General features: G+C 45.8%; 5 non-coding genes across 5 annotated transcripts; 2 read left to right on the forward strand and 3 right to left on the reverse strand.

Annotated features, from left to right (window-relative positions):
* Nucleotides 1–922: 922 nt before the first annotated feature.
* On the reverse strand, nucleotides 923–995 carry TRNAR-ACG (transfer RNA arginine (anticodon ACG)). Its single transcript has one exon. It is a non-coding gene; the product is annotated as a tRNA-Arg (tRNA).
* Nucleotides 996–1715: 720 nt separating this feature from the next.
* LOC147705108 (U6 spliceosomal RNA) lies at nucleotides 1716–1822 on the forward strand. Its single transcript, XR_015297941.1, has one exon. It is a non-coding gene; the product is annotated as a U6 spliceosomal RNA (small nuclear RNA).
* A 1012-nt stretch (nucleotides 1823–2834) lies between these two features.
* Nucleotides 2835–2907, reverse strand: TRNAR-ACG (transfer RNA arginine (anticodon ACG)). Its single transcript has one exon. It is a non-coding gene; the product is annotated as a tRNA-Arg (tRNA).
* Nucleotides 2908–3629: 722 nt separating this feature from the next.
* LOC147705110 (U6 spliceosomal RNA) lies at nucleotides 3630–3736 on the forward strand. Its single transcript, XR_015298430.1, has one exon. It is a non-coding gene; the product is annotated as a U6 spliceosomal RNA (small nuclear RNA).
* A 1016-nt stretch (nucleotides 3737–4752) lies between these two features.
* On the reverse strand, nucleotides 4753–4825 carry TRNAR-ACG (transfer RNA arginine (anticodon ACG)). The gene has a single exon. It is a non-coding gene; the product is annotated as a tRNA-Arg (tRNA).
* Nucleotides 4826–5000: the final 175 nt, after the last annotated feature.

Genomic DNA, 5000 nt, shown 5'->3' on the forward strand with positions numbered 1-5000 from the left:
TCAATTAGTCTCTCCTCAACATTTTTAATGTATTTGCTTTGCAGTAAAGAAGGTGCGCTCTATGTTCAGCTGCATTTAGCAAGGAAGCCTGCAGGACTTCTGGGACTTTTCTTTCTCTTTTTTAGCCTCACTGTCATTATTCTTCACCACCCCCAAATCTATACTGCTGCAGTGTTGTGTTGCTTCGTGGGAAGCAGGACAAAGAGAAGGGCAGGGCCTATGCAAATGAAGGCCTCAGGGATGTCTGGGAGTGCCTTTTTAGCAGTATTGTTAAAGTCCACCTTGCAACCGGATTGGTCGGGTAGGCTGAAAAACACCATGCCAGATTGGGCACCAGGTCTCTAGGCGCTTCGAGGACATATTGGGTCTACATCCCTCAGTTTCTGAGGTCCAAGAAATGTTCACCCTCTACCCTAATAAAGAGGTCTTCGCCGATCGTGGCTGAGAGGGGAAGAAGGTAGCAGTGCAAGATGCTTATGGGCCTTCTCTAATAATGGACCAACTTTCTCTCTCTCTCCTTACCTGTGGTTCTGCCTGGCTACTGGGGCTACCAGTTGTAAGCCTGCAGCCCACAGGGAGTTGGTTTGTTCCTCTCACACATGTAAATGGGTAAGCATTCAAGTGCACACACCTGCCTACGTCCACAGACCCTCGCGCACACACACTTTTGTCAACAAGCTTTTTCGCAATTAAGAGTATCAGGGACCAATGTTGAAATACAAAAGCAGCACACCACGTGACGGCCATCACATAGAGTCCAGCAGCAAATGGGAAACGTTTAACTAGCTGTGGTCCTATTACTTGCGCTCTACCGTGGAACAACTGCTGGATGAGTCCTGCTGGAGAATATTGAACCTACAACAAGTCTGAGGTAAATAAGAATTCCACAGGAATATAATCAAACAGGGACCTACAACCCTTCCGAGCCAGATAGGAGTCGAACCTACAATCTTCTGATCCGTAGTCAGACGCGTTATCCATTGCGCCACTGGCCCTATGTAGACTTATGCATCCTTTTGTCCTTAAGTGGGCTAGAAAGTGTGTGTGTGTGTGTGTGTGTGTGAAGGCACAAGGAAACCCATCTGACCTCCTGGAAGTCTGTTCTGTGAGGTTTTCCCAAGTTTTACAAAGGACTTTAGGAGAAGGAAGCACCTAAAAGCTAGGCGAAATGGTCCTAGATCCAAGGAAATCTTTTAGATCAGGCTCAGTTTCTTAAATAGTTTGCATTAACATAATCAGTTCCAGGTCTGTGTGGGGCTGAGCTTGAGAACTCCTTAGTAAGTAGGCGTTTACAACAATAAGGGGTTTAATATTACAACACAGGCGAACATTCAGACACATTATCATAAGCTCACCTTGTCCAGGGACCCAAGCATGCTGCCTTTCCACTCTCAGAGCCCTTCACCTAACCTACTGTGCAGCTGTTTCACCTTTAATATCACTGTTCCACAGGCAGCGTGACGTCACAATGCTCCTTGTCTGTAGCCCGAACCAGGAGCCTTTGCAAACCTGGTATAATCTACATACTTATGGTGTGTTTAGTCTTGGACCACAAATGCAGTGAAGAATAATGGATTGCTACTCTTCATACATTTTTGACCATTGGCTCAGATTTGAATGCGTACTGGCCATCTGAGCATCTCTGCCAGGCCACCCTATGTCTAGAGACTGTAGATTTAGAGAGTTTATAAACATTGTCAGTTCATCAATAAAGTGTGCTCGCTTCGGCAGCACATATACTAAAATTGGAACGATACAGAGAAGATTAGCATGGCCCCTGCGCAAGGATGACACGCAAATTCGTGAAGCGTTCCATATTTTTAACAGCTTTTAGGAGAGAAATCTTTTTTGTTTTCAAGACTAATTGAAAAAATAAAGCAGGTCCCAGTGCTGTCCCCGTGATATGTATTTTTCAATTAGTCTCTCCTCAACATTTTTAATGTCTTTGCTTTGCAGTAAAGAAGGTGCGCTCTATGTTCAGCTGCATTTAGCAAGGAAGCCTGCAGGACTTCTGGGACTTTTCTTTCTCTTTTTTAGCCTCACTGTCATTATTCTTCACCACCCCCAAATCTATACTGCTGCAGTGTTGTGTTGCTTCGTGGGAAGCAGGACAAAGAGAAGGGCAGGGCCTATGCAAATGAAGGCCTCAGGGATGTCTGGGAGTGCCTTTTTAGCAGTATTGTTAAAGTCCACCTTGCAACCGGATTGGTCGGGTAAGCTGAAAAACACCATGCCAGATTGGGCACCAGGTCTCTAGGCGCTTGGAGGACATATTGGGTCTACATCCCTCAGTTTCTGAGGTCCAAGAAATGTTCACCCTCTACCCTAATAGAGAGGTCTTGGCCGATCGTGGCTGAGAGGGGAAGAAGGTAGCAGTGCAAGATGCTTATGGGCCTTCTCTAATAATGGACCAACTTTCTCTCTCTCTCCTTACCTGTGGTTCTGCCTGGCTACTGGGGCTACCAGTTGTAAGCCTGCAGCCCACAGGGAGTTGGTTTGTTCCTCTCACACATGTAAATGGGTAAGCATTCAAGTGCACACACCTGCCTACGTCCACAGACCCTCGCGCACACACACTTTTGTCAACAAGCTTTTTCGCAATTAAGAGTATCAGGGACCCATGTTGAAATACAAAAGCAGCACACCACGTGACGGCCATCACATAGAGTCCAGCAGCAAATGGGAAACGTTTAACTAGCTGTGGTCCTATTACTTGCGCTCTACCGTGGAACAACTGCTGGATGAGTCCTGCTGGAGAATATTGAACCTACAACAAGTCTGAGGTAAATAAGAATTCCACAGAAATATAATCAAACAGGGACCTACAACCCTTCCGAGCCAGATAGGAGTCGAACCTACAATCTTCTGATCCGTAGTCAGACGCGTTATCCATTGCGCCACTGGCCCTATGTAGACTTATGCATCCTTTTGTCCTTAAGTGGGCTAGAAAGTGTGTGTGTGTGTGTGTGTGTGTGTGAAGGCACAAGGAAACCCATCTGACCTCCTGGAAGTCTGTTCTGTGAGGTTTTCCCAAGTTTTACAAAGGACTTTAGGAGAAGGAAGCACCTAAAAGCTAGGCGAAATGGTCCTAGATCCAAGGAAATCTTTTAGATCAGGCTCAGTTTCTTAAATAGTTTGCATTAACATAATCAGTTCCAGGTCTGTGTGGGGCTGAGCTTGAGAACTCCTTAGTAAGTAGGCGTTTACAACAATAAGGGGTTTAATATTACAACACAGGCGAACATTCAGACACATTATCATAAGCTCACCTTGTCCAGGGACCCAAGCATGCTGCCTTTCCACTCTCAGAGCCCTTCACCTAACCTACTGTGCAGCTGTTTCACCTTTAATATCACTGTTCCACAGGCAGCGTGACGTCACAATGCTCCTTGTCTGTAGCCCGAACCAGGAGCCTTTGCAAACCTGGTATAATCTACATACTTACGGTGTGTTTAGTCTTGGACCACAAATGCAGTGAAGAATAATGGATTGCTACTCTTCATACATTTTTGACCATTGGCTCAGATTTGAATGCGTACTGGCCATCTGAGCATCTCTGCCAGGCCACCCTATGTCTAGAGACTGTAGATTTAGAGAGTTTATAAACATTGTCAGTTCATCAATAAAGTGTGCTCGCTTCGGCAGCACATATACTAAAATTGGAACGATACAGAGAAGATTAGCATGGCCCTGGCGCAAGGATGACACGCAAATTCGTGAAGCGTTCCATATTTTTAACAGCTTTTAGGAGAGAAATCTTTTTTGTTTTCAAGACTAATTGAAAAAATAAAGCAGGTCCCAGTGCTGTCCCCATGATATGTATTTTTCAATTAGTCTCTCCTCAACATTTTTTATGTATTTGCTTTGCAGTAAAGAAGGTGCGCTCTATGTTCAGCTGCATTTAGCAAGGAAGCCTGCAGGACTTCTGGGACTTTTCTTTCTCTTTTTTAGCCTCACTGTCATTATTCTTCACCACCCCCAAATCTATACTGCTGCAGTGTTGTGTTGCTTCGTGGGAAGCAGGACAAAGAGAAGGGCAGGGCCTATGCAAATGAAGGCCTCAGGGATGTCTGGGAGTGCCTTTTTAGCAGTATTGTTAAAGTCCACCTTGCAACCGGATTGGTCGGGTAGGCTGAAAAACACCATGCCAGATTGGGCACCAGGTCTCTAGGCGCTTGGAGGACATATTGGGTCTACATCCCTCAGTTTCTGAGGTCCAAGAAATGTTCACCCTCTACCCTAATAAAGAGGTCTTGGCCGATCGTGGCTGAGAGGGGAAGAAGGTAGCAGTGCAAGATGCTTATGGGCCTTCTCTAATAATGGACCAACTTTCTCTCTCTCTCTCTCCTTACCTGTGGTTCTGCCTGGCTACTGGGGCTACCAGTTGTAAGCCTGCAGCCCACAGGGAGTTGGTTTGTTCCTCTCACACATGTAAATGGGTAAGCATTCAAGTGCACACACCTGCCTACGTCCACAGACCCTCGCGCACACACACTTTTGTCAACAAGCTTTTTCGCAATTAAGAGTATCAGGGACCAATGTTGAAATACAAAAGCAGCACACCACGTGACGGCCATCACATAGAGTCCAGCAGCAAATGGGAAACGTTTAACTAGCTGTGGTCCTATTACTTGCGCTCTACCGTGGAACAACTGCTGGATGAGTCCTGCTGGAGAATATTGAACCTACAACAAGTCTGAGGTAAATAAGAATTCCACAGGAATATAATCAAACAGGGACCTACAACCCTTCCGAGCCAGATAGGAGTCGAACCTACAATCTTCTGATCCGTAGTCAGACGCGTTATCCATTGCGCCACTGGCCCTATGTAGACTTATGCATCCTTTTGTCCTTAAGTGGGCTAGAAAGTGTGTGTGTGTGTGTGTGTGTGTGTGAAGGCACAAGGAAACCCATCTGACCTCCTGGAAGTCTGTTCTGTGAGGTTTTCCCAAGTTTTACAAAGGACTTTAGGAGAAGGAAGCACCTAAAAGCTAGGCGAA

This window comes from Lissotriton vulgaris, chromosome 7, assembly GCF_964263255.1.
Source record: "Lissotriton vulgaris chromosome 7, aLisVul1.2, whole genome shotgun sequence".
In the NCBI taxonomy this organism is placed as follows: domain Eukaryota; kingdom Metazoa; phylum Chordata; class Amphibia; order Caudata; family Salamandridae; genus Lissotriton; species Lissotriton vulgaris.